The following is a 23,962-nucleotide window of genomic DNA, read 5'->3' on the forward strand; positions in this document are numbered from 1 at the left end:
ACGGGGACATGCATTGCATTGTAATCGTACCCAAAACATGCACAATATGCATTGTATGAGACGTCATAGGCAATATTGACCTATTGTATTGCTGGCCATATACCTGGTAGAACAATTTGCTTCAAGACACCTCATAATGAGAGGAAAGACTCTGGCACTGTTGTATGCATAGGGGGAGTGTATTTTTGCTTTGCAAGTGTGCGAACATATGTGTAGCAGAGCTGTACAAAATATTTTGTGCAGTCTCTGAGTAGCCCAGTACTGTTATGAACCACAGGTAGTGGTTCATTCCTGTTTTCCGTATTTTGTGTTTATAGTTCTCTTGCAGGCCAGGATTTCCCTTTGCTCTGGTTTAGAAGATTATTGTTTGCTTTCGGTGGTGAGTCTGTGTAATTGCAGCCTGTTTCAATGTGGTTGGCCTCACCTGTCTGCTAATTGCATCTTGTCAGTTTGGAGTCATGCAACAGGGCAGCTGCACGACATAATTAATTAGGGCTCTCTGTTATATTCTAGCTCAGTGCAATACACAGACGCTGGTGATAGTTCCAGAGTTCTTGAGTTCTTAGCTAGTTCCTGAGTGTCGGTTCCTGAGTGTCGGTTCCTGAGTGTCGGTTCCAGTGTCTGATCCCATGTCCTGCCGTGAAGCGTTCCTGTCCAGAAGTCCTGTGGCTTTTTCTGTTCCTGGTCGAGTATCTGGCTTCTTGGTGTCCACCGGTCTGTCGTTTGGGATTCTGCCTGTCCTCCGGTTCTGAGAGCCTGTGTCGGCTACGTTGGGGGTTCCGGTCCGTTTGCCGGTATTTGTGCCGGTTCCGTGAGTAGCGGCTTTGCCGCGTCCGTCGGCCTAGGCCGCTGTATTCCTTGGTTATATCTGTTACTGGTGTTTTGCAGAGGGTTCTGCATATGCTGTCACCGCCGGTACACAACGGTGTGGTGTCGGTGTGTGGACAGCATTTTCTTTGTTGTTCTTTTCCTTTGGCGGCGTGCCGCACATGTATTTAGTTTTAGGGTTGTTAGTAGCCCCTAGCCTTCTGTTTGCTTTAGTTAGAGGTCCCTTTGTTATTATCCTGTCTCGGTTCACGCCTTGTCTCACTCTAAGACCTGGGGGCATCGGAGTTGGGCAGACCTAATCCGCCCTTCAAACGCGGCTGCCGTGGGCCCAAGAAACCATAGTCACGCAGACGTGAACTGACCACACGGGTGAAACAATGGAGGTAGGCTGCTAGGGGGTATTTCCATACCACACCTTATTTCAGCGTCACGTTCTGGTGCTCTGGACTCACTACGCAACATCTCTCTTGTTCCGAGCACCAGGAACCTAACAAGTACTTACTCAGCCACTGTGAACCCTTCAGCCTGTCTGGGACCGGAATTGACGTAAGGAACCCTCCCTGCAAACGCATGGACACGCCTGCGTTTTTTCAAACACTCCCAGAAAATGGTCAGTTGACACCCACAAATGGCTTCTTCATATCAATCTCCTTGTGAACGCCCATGCGAATGGATTCTTCACACACACCCATCGCTAAGTGGCGATCCGCTTTGTACCTGTGCGACACACCTGCACATTGCGGTGCATATGCATGTATCCTTGGAAGCAGCAGTGGTTGTGATGTAGCAGAAGGTGTCTATTACAAGCAGACACCTCCTGCTGCAGTAGTTATCTGACTTGTGTCCTGGGATGCAGACATCAGATCACTCACTTGGCATGGAGTGGCTTGTAGCACCCATGGGGACACGCAAGCCACCCATCGTAGAGGCCTGGAAGTCTCCAGAACATGAAAAGGAAGTAGGCCCGCAAGAGAGCAGGACAAGAGAAGACTAAAAGTCTGACCCGGGGCACGCTTTTTGTATCCATAGATTAAAATGTAACTTTTATTATCATTTAATACAACTGTAACTTACACAAAATCACTAGGTAATTAAAGCAAATTTGATACATACATGAATATCAGGTCATAAGACCATTCATAAAATATGATCAAAAGTGAATACTAATTAGTGTGGCAGGCTTGTATCTGCCAAGAGCGAAAATATTAATCAGTAATAATGCTCTAAGTTTTCATGTGGTGAAAATATTCATAACTCATATTAATAATATCATATGTAAGTATGCTGGTATGCCACAAAACTTAACGAGCATCAATATTTAGATTATGCCCTCTCCCATGGTCTATAACCAATTACCACAATAGTAAGGAGAGTGGACTTCCCTGTGCGCGACTTTGAACCACCAGATATGATTTCAACAAAACATCCATACACAATTCATATATATACACCATATCATAAATGCAGGTAAATTGAAAACTCTATACTTATTCTTTTGTTTTAGTCTCCAGAACATATCAGTTTGTGACATATATATATATATATATACACACACACACACATACTGATATGTTCTGGGTGTGTCAGTATTCCTGACACAGGTATATTTTACAAGAAAAGGTAATGTCCATTGTCTGGTTATATGAGACAGACCAAAACAAGACAAGTGTTTGGAGTTGGACATATGTAAACATTGGAATGTTTGCGTCTTCAGTTTGAGACAATGGGTTTCACCTTGTGCCTTAAATCCATATAATCCATGTTACACATTGTATTTTTATGTTATTTCTAACACTCAAAATTAAGGCAACAGTGCCCCTCACTGTTCCTCAGCATTTATGTATATTTTGTAATTTGAACTTTGTACATATGAAATAAGCTTACTCAGGAGATCTCCAGCCTTTGTAATATAGAAATGTCAATGTTAAAGCAGCCTAGATAGGCTGGATGAACATTGAATGCAGAAGTGCCAGGATGATCTGAATATAACGCAGCCTCTAGATGCAGAGGGCGAGGCTCCTAAGTATGATGATGTGATTGCTGTATTCAACATCTGCTGAATTGATCAATAACCTTAGCTAAGTATACAATAAATTCATACACTGTATTTATATATTTAAGTTGTTTGTTGAAGTACTTTTCTGTGAATCCACGCATTTGGGTCTCTTTGAACTTAACCCATCTGTAACATTTGGTGAGCCGGCCAGGAGACCCCGATTGGACCCTCAGAAAGTGCTATATTTTGTGCAAGAAAAGTGTTTAAAAGGTTATTCAGTAAGAAGAAGGGGGCAAGTGTTCCATCATGTCTAAATAGTTTCGGACCCTGTTATGACATTTTGGAAAAAGCCGGTAAATACATGCAACCTATCAGGACTGTAACTCCTTTAGAAGATTTACAGAATGTTGATTTAAGTACTTTCTGGGAATCCACCCATCTGGGTTTCCTCGAACTTAACCCACCTGTATACAATGTTTTTATACCTCAACCATGGGGTTTGTTTGTACGAATAAAACTTTTTCATAATATATAGTGAATTATACCTCTCTTTTTTGGTCTAATTTTTAGGTACCACTTTGGAATTATTAGGAAACCTCTAGTGAGCCTGAAGAAACCCAGACAAGAATATATACATTTAAAACTATGAGTGTGGGGTGCTATCATTAAGCCATTACACTTTGTCTATGTAAAAAACCTTAATATATATGTTTCTGCTTTCCTTTAAGTCAGTTTGGGTACACTGTATTCCTTCTGTTTGTTGGCTTTTTTACTTCATACGGAAGATAAAAGATACCTTTACACACCCTATAATTAGTGTACGCCATTGTGACATTGCTTTATATTGTTCTTCTTTGTGTTATGTCTTATGTCATTTGAAACAAATGATCATGAGGAATTCCATATGACAAGGAGAAGACATCACAAGAATACCATTCATGCATATAGTATTCATCCAATTACCATTTGGGAATATTTTATTCTATATTATGTTATATATTAATAATATTATATATATATATTATGTGTCACATAATGCCTATACCTTTGTCCTCTTTCCAAATTTTCATATACATTTGCTTACTTAGGGTTTGGTGACGCCCAATACTGGTTAGTAGACACTAATTTGGGATGCTTTGCGCACATTTTGGGAATCTCCAATTCTTTTTGTAAGAAATTATTTCCTTGTTCTACTCCTTGGTATTCTGTATCATTGAATTGTGCAGAATTATTGTGGCTTATGGGCCCTACACACTGTCAGATAAAACAGAACGATATGAACGTTCTCGTTCATAAATGAATGAGAGCTCGTTCATATTGTCCTGTGTGTAGGCACCAATGATTAATTATGCGCGACCCCCGCTCGTTAATCGTTGGTGCCCCGTCGCTTATGCATGCTGGCCAATATGGACGAGATTGTCCATATTAGCGTGCAGTGCTATTGAGCCGGGTGACGGGGGAGTGAAGAAACCCGCCGGGTCGCCCGCTGGCCGTATCTGCTGTCAGGCAGCTCAGCGGCGGATCGGTATGTGTGTAGGTCCCATTAGAATGTCGAAATGTGCAGAATATTCCTTTCAAGTGAAATTGGATCTGCCGTCAATGATCAGGTCTTAATATTACAGATCATGGAATACAATATATTTCTCCAGTAACACAAACTCCATGTCGTGCAGTACTATTAGTAACAGTAAGAAACACAGGGGTCTATTTACTGAACACTGGATGGAGATAAAGTGGTCGGAGATAAAATACCAGCCAATCAGCTCCTAACTGTAGTGTTACTGGCTGTGTTTGAAAAATGACAGCTAGTAGCTGATTGGTTGGGACTTTCTATCCGTCCACTTTATATGCATCCACGGCTTAGTAAATAGCCCCCATAGTGATGACTTTCCTTCAAGTGACAGACTAAGCACCTATTTTCTAAATTCAATGATTTCCGTGCATGTAGATGCATTCGCTTTTCCATGCATTATTCTGTATAGTTTCTCCTGCAATTACCTAATGAGACTATAATAAAAAGCGGTGTGGATCATAGGGTCGACCACACTTAGGTTGACAGTCATTAGGTCGGCCACTATTGGTCAACAGTGATTAGGTCGACACCTGAAATACAGATGGAGCCACGTTTATCTTTACTTCTATGCTGCGCCTAGGCACACCATGGTTTACTAACATAAGCCCTTCATCTATTGTTCTCAGCTAAAATACAATACAGAGAGAACAATACATCAGGAGATTAAGGGGGTTATTCTGACCCGTTCGCTTGCTGCTTTTTATCGCAGCCGAGCGAACAGGTCCCTACTGCACATGCACTGGTGCCGTAGTGCGCCGGCGCATGCCAGACGGCCGAAGGCCGTAGCAGGGCTGCGATCACCTCTGCCTGATTGACAGGCAGAGGCGGTCGCTGGGCGGGAGGGGGGGGGGGCGGAACAGCAGTATTTGGCCGCCAATTCGTGGGTGCGGTCCAGCCAACGCAGGCGAAGGGGGGGCAGGCCGCAGCAGCTGTGTGACGTCACACGCAGCCGCTGCGGGCCGGGGAGTGATGAGTAGCTCCCGGCCAGCATGCTAAAGCTACTCTGGTCGGGAGCTACTCTTGAAGTGCAAAGGCATCGCCGCTGTGCGATGCCTTTGCATTTCTGAGAGGGGCGGGGTCGGCACTGACATGCAGGGCAGACTAGCCCTGTGCTGTGCATCCCCCCGCATGTCAGGGAAGATGATCGTAGCTGTGTAGCTGTGCTAAATTTAGCGCAGCTATGATCAACTCGGAATGACCCCCTAAATCATTACAGCAGGGGATTAAGTCTGACTGCCCTGGCTTAATTAATCCTATTAAAGGCCAAGATAAAGATGGCTCTATCTGTAGGTCGACACAGTCATTAGGTCGACATGAACAAGTTCGACAGGGAAAAAGGTTGACATAACTTTTTTTTGTGACATTTTCTTCATAAAGTGACTGTGAACATTAATTAGTGTACCGTGTCCCCTCGCATGGCTCGCTTCACTCGCCATGCTTCAGGAAAGGTGCCTCACTCTGCTACCACTGCTCTCGGCACAGGTTAATATTCCCAATCGTAGTCCACATGCAGGGCCGGATTGGCTATTGCTTGTACCGGGGAGGTCCCCGGTGGGCCGAGTGGCGTGCGGACCCGCTTCTCATATGTGGCTCCGCCCCCCTACGTCGCGGCTGCCAGCAGCTCTAGGGAGCAACACAGCCCCTACCTGTGGAGGCGGAGGTCCGCGCCTGCAGGAGAAACTGTGCAGCAGCGGGTCTTGCAGCAGAGCCGGCCCCAGCCATAATGCAAACTGGGGACGACTTTGACTGGTGCTGGGCACAGTGGGGCAGATCCTTACTGCAGCGTCACCACCTCCTCTCCCAGGCACCAGCCTGCAGCTTGCTATCGGGGTTTAAAAAAGGGGGCGTGGCCATGGGTGTGTGTGTGATTAGGCCATGCCCCCAACTTTGCCTGGGGTCAACTGATCGTCTGTGTGGCTCGTAGCCTGCCTGCCTCCCTCCATGCTGTGGGGACCTGGAGGTAACATTTGACATACATATATGAGCTTATGTGGAGGGTGGTGACTCCAGGGAACGGGGTGGGTGGGTGAGTGTGGTGAATGGGATGTAATATGCTGTGTGTGTGTGTCTGTGAAGTGTCCCCCCCCCTCCTCAGTGTTTTGTGAAGTGTCACCCCCCTCCCCAGTGTTTTGTGAAGTGTCACCCCCTCCAGTGTTCTGTGAAGTGTCACCCCCCCATACCCCAGTGTTCTGTGAAGTGTCACCCCCAAGTGTTCTGTGAAGTGTCACCCCCCTCCCCAGTGTTTTGTGAAGTGTCATCCCCCTCCCCAGTGTTTTGTGAAGTGTCACCCCCCTCCCCAGTGTTTTGTGAAGTGTCACCCCCCCTCCCCAGTGTTTTGTGAAGTGTCACCCCCCCATCCCCCAGTGTTCTGTGAAGTGTCACCCCCCCATCCCCCAGTGTTCTGTTAAGTGTCATCCCCCATCCCCCAGTGTTCTGTGAAGTGTCACCCCCCCAGTGTTTTGTGAAGTGTCACCCCCCTCCCCAGTGTTTTGTGAAGTGTCACCCCCCTCCCCAGTGTTTTCTGAAGTGTCTCCCCCCTCCCCAGTGTTTTGTGAAGTGTCACCCCCCTCCCCAGTGTTTTGTGAAGTGTCACCCCCCCATCCCCCAGTGTTCTGTGAAGTGTCACCCCCCCATCCCCCAGTGTTCTGTTAAGTGTCATCCCCCATCCAACAGTGTTCTGTGAAGTGTCACCCCCCCAGTGTTCTGTGAAGAAGTGTTTCACCCCCCCAGTGTTCTGTGAAGTGTCACCCCCCCGTTATGTTAGTGTCACCCCCAAAGTGTTCTGTCATTGTGTCACCCCCCAGTGTTCTGTCACAGTGCTATCCCCCCCAGTGTTATGTTAGTGTCCCCCCCAGTGTTCTGTCACTTTGTAACACCCACCTCTGTGTGTTCTGTCTCAGTCACTGTGTCACCCCCCCTTCCTGTCTGTGTTCTGTCTGTACAGGTCAGGGCCTGGTGCCTTGCACACAGCCCCCAGTGTTCTGTAAAGTGTCACCCCCGCCCATCCCCCAGTGTTCTGTGAAGTGTCACCCCCCCCATCCCCCAGTGTTCTGTGAAGTGCCACCCACTCCCCAGTGGTCTGTGAAGTGTCACCCCCTCCCCAGTGGTCTGTGAAGTGGCACCCCCCCTCCCCAGTGTTCTGTGAAGTGTCACCCCCCGTTATGTTAGTGCCACCCCCAAAGTGTTCTGTCATTGTGTCACCCCCCCAGTGTTCTGTCACTGTGCCACCCTCCCAGTGTTATGTTAGTGTCACCCCCCAGTGTTCTGTCACTGTGCCCCCCCAGTGTGATGTTAGTGTCACCCCCCAGTGTTCTGTCACTTTGTCACCCCCCACTGTGTTCTATCACAGTGTCACACCCACCTCTGTGTGTTCTGTCTCAGTCACTGTGTTTTCCCCCCTTTCCTGTCTGTGTTCTGTGTCTGTACAGGTCAGGGCCGTAACTAGGTGTGTGCCGATGGTGCCTTGCCCACAGCGCAAGTGCAGTGAAGGCGCACCACGCACCATATGGCAGCACACCCCTACCTACGGTTGTTTTGGTCAGTGACGGAGTAGTGAAATTTCTGCTGTTCGCCGGTGCCTGCCTTTGTAAGCGACGGGGAGCGCGCCATTTGGTGCTACCCGTCGTGTGGTAATTCTGGCTGTGAGCTCCGCCGCCACCTCTGAAGTGGAGAAGGAGCGCTCCTTCAGCCACCTAGTCCTGTATAGGAGCCGCCGCTGCCTCTACTGATGCCGCCAGGGTGACCCGCCGCCGCCACCTCTGAAGTGGAGAGAGAGAGCTCTCCTTCAGCCGCCTGGTCCCGTATAGGAGCCGCCGCTGCCTCTACTGTGACACCCGCCGCAGCCTGAGCACTGGAGAGGGGACTATGAGCGCCAGTAAATAAGTGTCTGCGCCTGGTAGTCCTGGATGCCGCATCGCCCCAACAGGTGACTTGAGACACACACACACACACACACACACACACACACACACACACACACACACACACACACACACACACACACACTATCACTCACTCCCACTCTCTGTTGCTGTAATATATAACAAAGGGTGACTCTGCTGCTGTAATGTGTAAAACTTGACTCTGCTGCTGTAATGTGTAAAACGGGACTCTGCTGCTGTAATGTGTAAAATGGTACTCTACGTGCCGTACTGTGTAAAAGGGATCTCTGCCGGTCTTACTGTGTAAAAGGGAGCTATGTGGACATGCCCCTTCCCTATAAAGCCACGCTCCTATATTTTGGCACACGCCTACGGCGCGCATTGGCCCAGTTTTATATTTGGGGGGAGGGGGGCGCCGATGCTGTTTTTTGCACACAGCTCTAAAATGTCTAGTTACGGCACTGGTACAGGAGCCTCACCCCTCCACACCACGCGGGTCAACCTTCCTCACAGGCACCATGCAGAAGCAATGCCTGACATGTGCTGTCTCTTCGGCACGCTGTCCCTTTGTGAAGTATGGGAGGGAGGGCGCAAATTAATAGTTTGCAGGGGGTCGCCGAACACCCTAGCACTGGCCCTGCCCCTAATAAGTAAAGTCTAGATCCGCCACTGGTATAAGTCTACTCTGACCTCTGCCTGCACTGCGCTCCTGGCCACCAGCAGACTGTAATGCCAGCCTGTCTGCAGGGAGGGGGAAAGAAGCTGGAAGAAATGGTGACATGGTACCTGCCCTGGTTGCAGCAGTCAGACAGATCTCCATGTACCACTATCAGGTACTGCAGTTTTCAGGACATTTTTTTACAGATTGAGAGCTGCAGTGCCAGTGTAACATGGAGATCTGGATGGGGGGGGGGGGGGGTGTAACAGTATGCAGAAGATAAATACTCTCAGTTCAATTTCCTCCAGCCCACCTTGCCCGGCCATGGGAATTCTTTAGTGCAGTGCTGTAGTGTAGCCGCAGCTCCCACACAAATAGAAGGGACGGTGGGCAGGCGGCGCTAGACTGATACCCTTAGCCCGCCTTCCCCACTCCCCCTCCAATGGTGCTGGACTGCGGAGGGAATAAGGAGCTGGTGGCGCACCGAGAGCAGACAACACTGAGATATGAGGCAAGTGGGGTGGAGGTGACATTTATTATGTGTAAAAGGGGCACTGCTTCCGTGGACATGTGTATAAGCAGCACTGCTACTATGGCCATTATTATGTGTATAAGCGGCACTGCTACCGTGGGCATTATGTGTATAAGTGGCACTGCTACCATGGGCATTATGTGTATAAGTGGCACTGCTACCGTGGGCATTATGTATACAAGCGGTACTGATACCGTGCCAATTATGTGTATAAGTGCCACTGATACTGTGCCCATTATGTGTATAAGCGGCACTGATACCATGGCCATTATGTGTATAAGCGGCACTGCTACCGTTGGCATTATTATGTGTACAAACGGCACTGATACCATGGGTATTATTATGTATGTATGCAGCACTGATACCGTATCCATTATTATGGGTATAAGCGGCACTGTTACCTTGGGTATTAATATATATATATATATATATATAGTATGTAGAATGAAGGCGGCACTCAAACAGGCTATATTAGTAGTGAAGAAAAGTCAGCTTTATTCGACCGACATGTTTCGGGGCTCAACCCCTTCCTTGAGGCCCTGAGGAAGGGGTTGAGCCCCGAAACATGTCGGTCGAATAAAGCTGACTTTTCTTCACTACTAATATAGCCTGTCTGAGTGCCGCCTTCATTCTACATACTCTATGGAGGATTTGTTCCCCTGGGAAGGCACCGCAGCATTACACTCAGTTCCAGACGAGTGCCGGGAGTTTTGCAAGTATATATATATATATACTTGCAAGACAGTCGGCACTCCCAGGCTCTTAAAACACCTTGCTCCGTGCCAGTTCAAAAGATCATAGTAGAAGTCCAGGAAAGAACGGCACTGGAGACAGTCACATGCGGTGAAAAAATGTATTAACATATATATATATATATATAAGTGGCACTGATACTGTGGGCATGTGTATAAGGGGCGTAACGGTGTAGCATAGCGTGAATATGGGGCACTACTCGGTGGTGTAATATGAAATAGAGGCACTATAGGGGTCATTCCGAGTTGATCGCTCGCTACGGATTTTCGCAGCACAGCGATCATGTCAAAAAGGTGCTGATCTGCGCATGCGTATGCACCGCAGTGCGCACACGCGTTGTAAAGGTACAACAGCCGACATGCGTTTGCACAGGATCTAGCGACGCTTTGAGTCGCACTGGCGGTCGCAAGAAGATTGACAGGAAGTGGGAGTTTCTGGGTGTCAACTGACCGTTTTCTGGGAGTGTTTGGAAAAATGCAGGCGTGGTCAGGCGTTTGCAGGGCGGGTATCTGACGTCAATACCACGTCACTCGTCGCAGCAAACAGAATAAGTAACTACAGGGCTGGTCTTGTTTTGCACAAAATATGTTTGCAGGCGCTCTGCTGCACAGGCGTTTGCACTCCTGCAAAGCAAAAATACACTTCCCCGTGGGCAGCGACTATGCGTTTGCACGGCTGCTAAAACTTGCTAGCGAGAGCGATCAACTCGGAATGAGGGCCTATGTACAGTGCAATGACAATAAGGGGGAAATTCAAATGTTTGAAAAGTTGGTTGGGTGCCTGTCTATTAGATAGGAAAAAACAGACACCCAACTGACTTTTCAAACAATTGAATATCCCCCTAAGAGTGTGCTACTGTGTTGCATAATTTGTATTGGGGGTACTATTGTGTGGCCACGCCCTTTCCATGTGATGCCGCACACCTTTTTTGTGACATGCGCCTTCTGCGCGCACTGGCCCTCATTCCGAGTTGTTCGCTCGCAAGCTGCTTTTAACAGCTTTGCACACGCTAAGCCGCCGCCTACTGGGAGTGAATCTTAGCTTATCAAAATTGCGAACGAAAGATTCGCAATATTGCGAAAAGACTTCTCTGTGCAGTTTCTGAGTAGCTCGAGACTTACTCTGCCAGTGCGATCAGTTCAGTGCTTGTCGTTCCTGGTTTGACGTCACAAACACACCCAGCGTTCGCCCAGACACTCCTCCGTTTCTCCAGCCACTCCCGCGTTTTTCCCAGAAACTGTAGCGTTTTTTCACACACACCCATAAAACGGCCTGTTTCCGCCCAGAAACACCCACTTCCTGTCAATCACATTACGAACACCAGAACGAAGAAAAAACCTCGTAATGCCGTGAGTAAAATTCCTAACTGCATAGCAAATTTACTTGGCGCAGTCGCACTGCGGACATTGCGCATGCGCATTAGTGACTAATCGCTCCGTTGCGAGAGAAAAAATAACGAGCGAACAACTCGGAATGACCCCCACTGTTTCTTTAGACAGTATGGGGGTTAGTGCACAAATTTGTAGTTTACGGGGGGTTGCCTAATACCCTACCATCGCCCCTGCCTCTGCTGGAGGGGAGTCGGTGGCGGGGGAAAATTAGTTCCACCACCTCTACAGAACCACTTTAAGCCCTGGTAGGGAAAGACAACACACAAAGAGGAGGGGAATGGGGAAGAAACTGGAGACAAGAAGGCTAACAGCGCGCTCCCGACAAGGGTGTGTGGCCTGTTTAAAATGGGCATGGCCTCGTCTGATATCATCACGCCCACCACAGGGGAAAAAAATAAAAATACAAAGTCCCCATTTTACACATTACCGCAGGCAAGTGTCCCCATTTTACACAGCACGGCAGGCAGGTGTCCCCATTTTACACAGCAGGGCAGGCAGGTGTCCCCATTTTACACAGCGCGGCAGGCAGGTGTCCCCTTTTTAAACAGCGTGGCAGGCAGGTGTCCCCATTTTACACAGCGCGGCAGGCAGGTGTCCCCATTTTACACAGCGCGGCAGGCAGGTGTCCCCATTTTACACAGCGCGGCAGGCAGGTGTCCCCATTTTACACAGCGCGGCAGGCAGGTGTCCCCATTTTACAAAATGCGGCAGGCAGGTGTCCCCATTTTACACAGTACGGCAGGCAGGTGTCCCCATTTTACAAAGTGCGGCAGGCAGGTATCCCCATTTTACAAAGTGCGGCAGGCAGGTGTCAAGTGGGGGGGGGAAGGAAGGGAGGGAGAGAGAGAGAGATAGAGATACTACTTACATCTTCCCGCTCTTCGGGTCCAGCCGCCTCACGTCCCTAGCGCCGGCCGCCTCCTCCTTCCAGGCTTATCTCCTCTCCTCCCTCTTCTCGAGCACTCCTGCTCGGGGGGCGGGGTTTCACGGAATGACGCGTTTGCGTCGTGATGTCACGACGCAAACGCGTCATTCCGTGAAACTCCGCCCCGTAAGCAGGAGCGCTCGGGAAGAGGGAGCAGAGGAGATAAGGACATACAAAGTGCCGCGGCGGGCGCCCCGTGCGGTTGCACGGCTCGCCTGCCGCTAGAAACGGCACTGCATACACACAGATAGGGAACAGACAGCAGAAAGTGGAACAATTGGCAAAGCATGGGGAAGCGAATTGCTCAGAATTGTTCACCCAGTGGAGATGCAGTAAAGGTAGGGTCAGGTGGTACAGCAGGAAGCTGTGCCCCCTATTTAAACAGGGTGGCTGCATGCTTCCAATTGTGTCTGTCCCATTGGCGCAGAAGCCCTGCATCAAGTGATTGGTCGAAGCTTGGCAGATAAAAGGGGAGAGAGGCAGAAACTGTGCAGAAGGAGAAAGGCAGAAGGTGGTCAGTGAATAGACAGAAGGAAACATGCATAATGGAAAATGATATACTGTAGGTGTCAAAATGAGAAGAGAGTCTAGGAGAAACATGCAGGAGATGGACTGAGAGGGAGGAGGAGACGCACGCAGAAGATGGACTAAAAGAGCAAACATATGCAAAAGATGGACTTAGTGGGGGAGATAGACTAAGGGGTTAATTCAATTCAACGCGGATTGGATAGCACCGGGAGGGAGCTTCTGGAGCTATTCAATGCAGCGCGATGCAAAGTCTGAGAATACCCATATTCCTGGACTAAATAAGGTGTTTAGTCGTGAGAACAGGCATTCTCCGACTAAACTGCCTCGCCGTGGTGCTGTTTGCACAGCGTTAGGTCACAAAGTAGCATTGCGGACCTAGTTTTGTTGAATTTCGGTTCGCACCCTTAGAAGGGTGCAAGAAGAAATCCTCTAGTCAGGGACAGCATCGCTCTGAATTGAATAGCACCAGGAGCTCCCTCCCAGCGCTATTCAATCCGTGTTGAACTGAATTGACCCCTTAGAAGCAGAGACAAATGAAGAAGATGGACTGAGATATGAGTGTGCAGAGAATTAAATGTCACCCCAGTTTTAATTTAACTACTCCTGCTACAGCACAATACGTTCTAAACTTTTAATGTGTTAGGTCCAGCTAATTTGACAGGCTCTGCTTTTTGTTGGTGTAACTCCGCCTACATTCAATTTAGAAGTAATCCCGCCTACTTTGGTATTGGCTCCGCCTGCAGTTGGTTTGGTGCCACCCACATGAGGCCACTTCTAGAAACTTTTCCAGGGCCACTTTTGTTTCCCAATCCGTCCCTGTCCACATGGATCATAAAGTATGAAAAAGTTCAAAATATGGAAAAAAATTGTGAAAAAAACCAAATGTCGACCTTTTTCATGTCGACCTAGTGACTATGTCGACCTATAGACCATGTCGACTAATAGTGGTCAACCTAATGACTGTCGACCTAAGTGTGGTCGACCTAGAGACCGGATACATATAAAAAGTGGGTGCTTTAGGGGGCACACAGTATGTGGTATAAAACACACATTTCATATGGGTAGCTATACTGCCGGCTAATCCCACGAAGCAAAATCCAATTTTGTGAGTTATTAGTCAGAGTTAACCATATCTTAAGAGCAACCCCCAGTCCTCCAAGGTCTGCACCTGATTCTGCACAAAATGTACTCGTTCTGCAAGTAACAAACAAGTGATGGTCCTCAGAGATGCATATTTTTTATGCCACTAAAGCAAATCCATTTAATAAATTACAGCTTCAGTTAACTCTTTTCCTGCTAGCTCCTCTGGTTGTTACTTGGTCGTGACTGTCCTCTCTGACCCAGGCATCTGACTTTGGGGTCTAAGTACTAAGCCTTGGAAAGAGTTAAAGTGGACGGAGATAAAGCACAAGCCAATCAGCTCCTAATTGTCATTTTTCAAACACAGCCTGTAACATGACAGTTATGAGCTGATTGGCTGGTACTTATCTCTGTCCACTTTATCTCTCTTCAAGGCTTAGTACATAGACCCCTTTATCTCCTACCTGTTGCCCTTTGACCCTGTCTAACTGTCTTTCTTGGTAAATACTTCTAGTTTGCAGTGTTACATAATGTTTACATTACAAACAAAAATTTGATTGGTATTAATTAGAGATGAGCGGGTTCGGTTCTCCGAGATCCGAACCCCCCCGAACTTCACCTATTTTACATGGTTCCGAGGCTGCCTTGGATCTTCCCACCTTGCTCGGTTAACCCGAACGTCATCATTCCGCTGTCGGATTCTCGCGAGATTCGAGATTGAACGGAGAGGACGTGGCTGCGTTCTCTCCCTGAAAAGCTCTGTATCTGTGCTGTGTGCTGTAAATATCTGTGCTCAGTGTGCTGCAAATATCTATGTTCTCTGCCTGAAAACGCTCCATATCTGTGCTCAGTGTACTGCAAATATCTATGCTCAGTGTGCTGCATTGTGGGGACCACCAGTCTATAATTATAGTAGTACAGTACAGTAGGCCACTGCTGTATCTTGCAGCTCTGTGTCAAGTATACTATCCATATCTGTGCTGCATTATTGTGAGCAGTATATAGTAGGACAGTGCAGCATTTTGGTGACCAGCAGTATATATATAGTACAGTATAGTAGACCATTGCTGTATCTTGCAGCTCTGTGTCACTTCTAGTATCCTGATCAGTGCTCAATATCTGCTGCATTGTTGTGACCAGTATGTATACTGTACTGTGCGACGTGTGTTATACACCTGGTGATTTTATACATCCTGTAATCTGTACTGAGCGATGTGTGAGATACACCTGGGGATTATACACCCTGTATACTGTACTGTGCAATGTTTGTGATACACCTGGTGATTATACACCCTGTATACTGTACTGAGTGATTTGTGTGATACACCTGGGGATTATACACCCTATATACTGTATTGTGTGATGTGTGAGATACACCTGGGGATTATACACCCTATATACTGTACTGAGTGATGTGTGTCATACACCTGGGGATTATACACCCTGTACACTGTACTGTGCGACATGTGTTATACACCTGGTGATTATACATCCTGTAATCTGTACTGAGCGATGTGTGAGATACACCTTTTAATATCTGTGCTCAGTGTGCTGCATTGTGGGGACCACCAGTATATAATTATAGTAGTACAGTACAGTAGGCCATTGCTGTATCTTGCAGCTCTGTGTCACTGCAAGTATCCATTCCATATCTGTGCTGCATTGTTGTGAGCAGTATATAGTAGGACAGTGCAGCATTTTGGTGACCAGCAGTATACATATAGTACAGTACAGTAGGCCTGGCCATTGCTGTATCTTGCAGCTCTGTGTCACTTCTAGTATCCTGATCAGTGCTTAATATCTGTGATTAGTGTCAGTGCTGCATTGTGGTGACCAGTATACTACAGTAAAATAGTCCAGTGCTGTTCTCGCTGCTCAGTGTCAGTTCTCCGTAGTATCATCAGTGATCAGTATAATCAGTTCTCAGTATAATCAGTGCGCTGTTAGATGTGTGCCCGTTTTCCGCCATAAGTGCAGTGGGATTTAGACAATTGATGAAGTGATTGTGTTCCCGGTACACAATCCCATCTAGATTCCGCTTCACTAGGCAGGCGATAGCGAGATTTTACCAATTATTATCAGTGATTTATAATTATTAATTACAGTGGTCTTGCCATATAATTCCAGTGATTTTGTCATTTTCTTCCAGTGATTTGGACCAAAATACCATTGATTAGAACGAATAATTCCAGTGATTTTGTTATTTTCTTACAGTGATTTGGACCAATAATACCATTGATTAGAACAAATAATTCCAGTGATTTTGTCATTTTCTTCCAGTGATTTGGACTAATAATACCATTGATTAGAACAAATAATTCCTGTGATATTGAGGTGTTTGTGTTCCTTAGCTTAGCCGTCCAGCGACCACAGTGCACCTCTTTTTCTCTTTTCTTTGCATCATGTGCTGTTTGGGGCCAATTTTTTTAAGTGCCATCCTGTCTGCCTCTGCAATGCCACTCCTAGATGGGCCAGGTGTTTGTGCCGGCCACTTGGGTCGCTTAGCTTAGTCATCCAGCGACCTCGGTGCAAATTTTAGGACTAAAAATAATATTGTGAGGTGTTCAGAATAGACTGGAAATGAGTGGAAATTGTGGATATTGAGGTTAATAATACTCTAGGATCAAAATTACCTCCAAATTCTATGATTTAAGCCAGTGGTTCCCAAACTGTGTGCCGTGGCTCCCTGGGGTGCCTCGGGACACTTGCAGGAGTGCCTTGGATACAGGACCAATTCAGGAGTGCCTTGGGTCCAGGACCAATTCAAATTATTTATGGTCAATATAATAGGCAAAACTAGTGCTAGTAGCTGTCAGTCATAAAATATGGGGACAAACAGAAGCAAATCTTGTCCCTCACCACACAATTGAGCCTAAGGATGACATATAAACACAATCTACTTAATTTAATATTTCTTTATAAATTTCTCAAGAAGGCATTTTTGGCCTAGGGGTGCCGTGAAAAAAATTCTTATACTCTAGGGCGCCGTGATTCACAAAAGTTTGGAAACCACTGATTTAAGCTGTTTTTGAAGTTTTTTTAAAAAAAAAAACACCCGAATCCAAAACACACCTGAATCCGACAAAAAATTTTCAGGGAGGTTTTGCCAAAACGCGTCCGAATCCAAAACACGGCCGCAGAACTGAATCCAAAGCCAAAACACAAAACCCGAAAAATTTCCGGTGCACATCTCTAGTATTAATAGGAAATTAGGATTTTTTTTTGTTAACATTGAGGGACAGAGAAAAAACCCCAAAACATGCAGGCTTGAACAGTATTTTACTGGCCGCAGAATAAGTGACCAGATAGAGGTCTGCGAGCAAATAATTGGTTAAAGTAGTGTAGGAGGTGAATGAGTGACCTGGCCAAGCTGATTTAAAGTGGTGGTTTAGTGGCATATGATGATGATGATGATGATGATGATAACTATTATTATTATTATTATTATTATTATTAGATTTATACTCATGAATATGTTACTTAAGGTATTGCAGTTAGTAATAGCATAAATTTATTTATATATTGTCTATGCAGATGTGTATTGCTTAACATCAGTTATACACCAGACCTCTGTAAGTACTGTACATATTACACTTATATATAAATATTACAGAAGAGCAGACACACATTACATCATAGCATGGCCTAGAAAGTCATGTAAATACCTATGCATTTAAAGACGGAGCAACTCATACTTACGATCTTCATATAGTTGAGTAGACGGTTTTCATTAATGAGGAGGCAACTTCTGACTACATGCAGGGTATATTGGCATCCTAGTCACGTCATAGAAGCTTTGCAGTATTGGGAAATGGGTGTTCATTCTAAAGCACAAAATATATTATGCTCCGAAACAGTGAACGTTAATCTTTCCTTCACATTCATTTAGTTGCCAACTGAGATGTAAGGAAGCTTACGCTGTACTGAGCAAATAAAGCTCAAGGTTCAGGCGCTGTAGCTTTTGTGACGTGTCAGAACTTTATTATTGTCCTAAATAATGATAAGGTACAGTGTGATTGCTTTGCAAACAAGTCCCATGCATAACAGTAGACAGCAGGCCATTATACATGCTCTAGCTGATACTTTATGAGTTTATTGTTTGCTTAACCAATATGACATTGTCACACAGACATATTTACTTTTACAACAACCCATTTTATCACTTCTTTGCTATTGTTCTGTTTTACAGATATAGGAGCTTATTCAGGTTGGATCGCAGCTCACAATATCAGCGTGGTCGCAGAGGGGGGCGGTGGTAAGCATGCTGGGTGGCCTTGCCCTGCGATCGGCGGCATGCGAGCAAAAGGATTGCAATCCTTACTGAATAGGTGGGGTAATTCAGACCTGATCACTAGGCTGCATTTTCTCACTGCCTGCGATCAGGTCCGAACTGCACATGCGTATGCACCACAATGCGCAGGCGCAGCGGACCGCAGCAACGGGGATCAGTGCATAGTGACGGGATGGTGTAAAAAAAGCGATCACACGGGTGATCGCAAGGTGAGTGACAGGAAGAGTGTGTTTGTGGGTGGCAACTGACCGTTTTCAGGGAGTGTCTGGAAAAACGCAGGCGCGTCCAAGCGTTGGAAGGGAGGATGTCTGACGTCAATTCCTGTCCTGGACAGGCTAAAGTGATCGCAGCGGCTAAGAAAGTCCTGGGCTACTCAGAGACTGCACAAAATCAGTTTGTACAGCTCTGCTACACATGCGTTCGCACCAGAGCCGGATTAAGGGGGGGTCCCTGGGGGTAAGTACCCCAGGCCCCCCTTTCTATAACGGCCCCCCGCTACCTGCAGCAGATCGGATCTCTTACCGATCAGATCAGAGGTGCTGCACTCCCGGCTCTCAAACGTCAGCACCGCGGCTAACGCCAGCTCTGCATAGCATTACAGGCTGGCAGGAAGGGCAGCTGTCCAATACTACGTGAATAGCTGCAGAGAGGAACGAGGACGGAAGGATCCCTGGTACTTCATTGGTGCTGCACTCCCGCCGCGGCAAACGCCGTTACGCCGGCGCTGCATAGCATTCCAGGCAGGGATGGCAGCTCTCCAATACCGCTTGAATCAGCAGCCCGCGACTGGGCTTACAGGCTGCAGAGAGGAATGAGGAGGGATCCCTGGTGGCTTGTGAAGCTCCGGAGGATGGAGGTTGTGTGCTGCTTGCTTGGGGGAAAGACACATCAGAACAAAAAGTACAGTAAGGCTGTCTGCATTAAAATTGTATTCTCTGGATCATATGTGATATATACTATATATATATATATATATATATATATATATACATATATAATCGTTACAAGACAGCGGTACTCAGGGGACTATGTAAATGAAGAATCAGAGACACCAAGGTTTGTTCAACGTTTCTGTCCGCTTAAGGGGTTCTTGATAAAGGTCCATTGAACAGACCTTGGTGTCTCTGATTCTTCATTTACATAGTCCCCTGAGTGCCGCTGTCTTGTAACGATTATATTTGGTGAGAAAGTACCTTGGAGGGCACCAGGGCAGTTACATGGTATAGTATAAGGAGAGTGCCGTCTATTGTGGTATATATATATATATACATACACACACACACACACACACACACACACACACACACACACACACACACACACACACACATACTACATATACATACACTATACACAGTGTATATATTTATACATATATATTTTAAGGACTAAAAAAATTATATATATATATATATATATATATATATATATATACATATACACACACACACACACACACACACACGTCACATTATTCGGACCACCATCTAATAGCCAAGGTAACCGCCATGTGCAGTAAGGCCAGCAGCTAGACGAGCTGGGACTGATTCAATAATGTGTTGGTTGTTAAGTTTACACAGGTACATATTGACGGTGAGCAGCTCCACAGTCGCCCTCACGCACCTCCATAGCCGACATTCACAACTCACAACAATGGCACGTGGTGCTCCTCAGTTTCCACGTCAGTTATTCGCAATGGCGCCATTTGTACCATCATGGTACATTGTCACCACAGCAGCACGCGAACAGGTCACAGACTGCGCTGTTACAGAAATACCGCCGCCCTTGGCCCAAAAGTCGATAATCATCCATTTTTGCAACTTTTATAAATCGCCCCTTTTACCCATGACAGCAGTGAATGTATGCAGGCGACCTATCGCACACCTTATATAGCAATCAAGCCAGTGCACGACACGTGACAGTGTATATATTATATATATATATATATATAATTTTTAAACCTTAGGGCCGCCTTGTCTTAAGTACCCCGGGCCCCCCAAGGCCTTAATCCAGCTCTGGTTCGCACACTTGCACAGCTAAAATACACTCCCCCTGTAGGCGGCGACTATCTGATCGCAGAGCTGCAAAAATCGCTGCCCAGCGATCAGGTCTGAATTAGGCCCAGGGTCCATAGTGCAAACATTCTGTAGCGCTATGTGGCATAGCTATAGGAGACAGACATAGATACTGTATAAGCAACAGAGTACTGGAAGTAGGATTACAACTAGGATTCCCGGATAGCCAGATGTGCATTTGTTGTAGACCTGTAGATACTCCCAGTAGTCACACTGTATCAATGTATACAATTATTTATTCTTACTAACCAAATGTAATTTAAGACCATCACTAATACTAGATTAACTTCTATTTTCACTTAGTGTTGGAGGGCAGTGGAATGGGAATTAATCCTTAGCAAATGTGTCCCACTTGTAGTTTGTGGATGTATAGGTATTTGTGGCAGCATGTGCTCACACTAATCACCGGTCCTTATAATATGTGAGTTTAGGTCTCTGTATCATCAACACTCACTTAGGGGCTACCCTGGTGTTGTGCAAAATTTGCATATAAATCACAAGCACAAAATATACTGTGAAAAAGCTTACCTCTTGCTTATAGCCCTGGATGTAAGGCTGCAAGACTGTCTTGAGAAACGCCTGACACACAAAGAAGGCAACCATTGCTCTAAGGATGCCGCTGTTATCCTAAGGATACCGCTTGTGTCCTGAGGATGCGCCCAACACTCAGCTATCTGCACTTAGCTGCAGGCCTCCCTCTTCATTGCAGCGCACAGGATGTCATGGCATTATGGTACTGACAGTATATTAGAGATGTGCACAGGACACTTTTCGGGCTTTGTGTTTTGGTTTTGGATCTGGAACCCCGCTCGTGTTTTGGATCTGGATTGGTTTTGCCAAAACCACCCATTCGGGTTTTGGTTTTGATCTGGATTTTTTCGAAAAAATCATCAAAGCAGCTAAAATAACAGAATTTGGGGGTATTTTTGTTCCTACAGTATTACTAACCTCAATAAAATTCATTTAAACTCATTTCCAGTAAAGTTTGACAACCTCACTGCTCACAATATTGGCCCTCATTCCGAGTTGATCGCTCGCAAGGCGAATTTAGCAGAGTTGCTCAGGCTAAGCCGCCGCCTACTGGGAGTGAATCTTAGCTTCTTAAAATTGCGACCGATGTATTCGCAATATTGCGATTACAAACTACTTAGCAGTTTCAGAGTAGCTTCAGACTTACTCGGCATCTGCGATCAGTTCAGTGCTTGTCGTTCCTGGTTTGACGTCACAAACACACCCAGCGTTCGCCCAGACACTCCTCCGTTTCTCCAGCCACTCCTGCGTTTTTTCCGGAAACGGTAGCGTTTTTATCCACACGCCCCGCAAACGCCGTGTTTCCGCCCAGTAACACCCATTTCCTGTCAATCACACTACGATCGCCGGAGCGAAGAAAAAGCCGTGAGTAAAAATACTATCTTCATTGTAAAATTACTTGGCGCAGTCGCAGTGCGATTATTGCGCATGCGTACTAAGCGGAATTTCACTGCGATGCGATGAAAATTACCGAGCGAACGACTCGGAATGAGGGCCATTGTTCACCAGGCTGGCTAAACTAAGCAACAGAGCAGCAGCACAAACACACGGCAGTTATTTCTGTTGAAAAATGTTTTACAAATTAGTATTGTATTAGCAATAACCAATCAAACCAACTCACAAGTACTATCAATAGAAAACAATCCAACACAGAAATTTCCTGAGAATCGTGTGCACAATGGGCCTAATTCAGACCTGCTTGGTGCGTGCGCCGGTGCGGCAGTGCACCGGCACATGCCAGACAGCCGACGGCTGTATCAGCCCTGCGATCGCCTCTGCCTGATTGACAGGCAGAGGCGGTCGCTGGGCAGGAGGGGGCAGGCTGGCGGTGTTTGGCCGACAATTAGGGGGTGCAGTCTGGGCAACGCAGGCATGCCCAGACCGTTGGGGGGAGAGGGGGGGGGGGGACGCAGCTGCTGTGACCGGGAAAGCGACAAGTAGCTCCCTGCAAGCGCAGGAGCTGCGCTGGTAGGGAGCTACTCTTAAAGTACAAAAGCATCACCGCTGTGCGATGCTTTTGTACTTGTGTGACGGGGTACGGCCTGACATGAGGGGTAGACTAGCCCTGTTCTGGGCGTCCCTCCGCGTGTCAGGGAAGCTGATCGTAGATGTGCTAAATTTAGCACATCTACGATCAGGTCTTAATCACCCCCTAAAGTAGTTACCAAGCAGCAAAAACAAAACAAAATGAAACCATGTGTAAAATAGCAACAGCAGACATTGATGCCCCCTACACAAGTAGTGCACATGCCCCCAGCACATGCCTATTCTCAGTGACCAGTCTGTACCTCCCTCCTTGGGGCCCTGGATCACTGTTGAGTGTTGACTGGCACTCTGTGCCCATGTAAGGCCCTGATCAATCAGTAATTTTTTCGACCAGCTCCCCAAAGTCTCCCCAATTCCAAAAAACAGCATTCCGTACCTGCGTAGTACAATGCAAAATACTTTGGGACACAGTTAAATATTGACCAGGTTACAGTGCGGGTCAGACACAGTGCAGGTCAGACACACTGCAGGTTACAGTGCAGGTTGGATACAAAGTGAATCAGACACAATGCAGGTTACAGTGTGGGTCAGATACAGTACAGGTGTATTTAAGGCAGGTCAGATACAGTGTAGGTGGAATTCATTGCGGTTTGTATATAGTGCAGATCGCACACAGTGTGGGTCGGATACAGGCCCTCATTCCGAGTTGTTCGCTCGGTATTTTTCATCGCATCGCAATGAAAATCCGCTTAGTACGCATGCGCAATGTTCGCACTGCGACTGCGCCAAGTAACTTTGCTATGTAGAAAGTAATTTTACTCACGGCTTTTTCATCGCTCCGGCGATCGTAATGTGATTGACAGGAAATGGGTGTTACTGGGCGGAAACACGGCGTTTCAGGGGCGTGTGGCTGAAAACGCTACCGTTTCCGGAAAAAACGCAGGAGTGGCCGGAGAAACGGTGGGAGTGCCTGGGCGAACGCTGGGTGTGTTTGTGACGTCAACCAGGAACGACAAGCACTGAACTGATCGCACAGGCAGAGTAAGTCTGAAGCTACTCTGAAACTGCTAAGTAGTTAGTAATCGCAATATTGCGAATACATCGGTCGCAATTTTAAGAAGCTAAGATTCACTCCAAGTAGGCGGCGGCTTAGCGTGTGTAACTCTGCTAAATTCGCCTTGCGACCGATCAACTCGGAATGAGGGCCACAGTGTGGGTTGGATACAGTGCAGGTCTGAGTGCAGGTTGGATATAGTACGCATTGGTTACAGGTCGGATACAGTGCGAGATACAGTGCAGGTCGGATAAGTGCGGGATACAGTTCGGGTCGGATACAGTGCAGGTCAGAGTGTGGGTTGGATACAGTGTGGGTTGGATACAGTGCAGGTCGGAGTGCAGGTTGGATATAGTACGCGTTGGTTACAGGTCGGATACA

The sequence above is a fragment of the Pseudophryne corroboree genome, chromosome 1 (genome assembly GCF_028390025.1).
Source record: "Pseudophryne corroboree isolate aPseCor3 chromosome 1, aPseCor3.hap2, whole genome shotgun sequence".
NCBI classification, from domain to species: Eukaryota; Metazoa; Chordata; class Amphibia; order Anura; family Myobatrachidae; genus Pseudophryne; species Pseudophryne corroboree.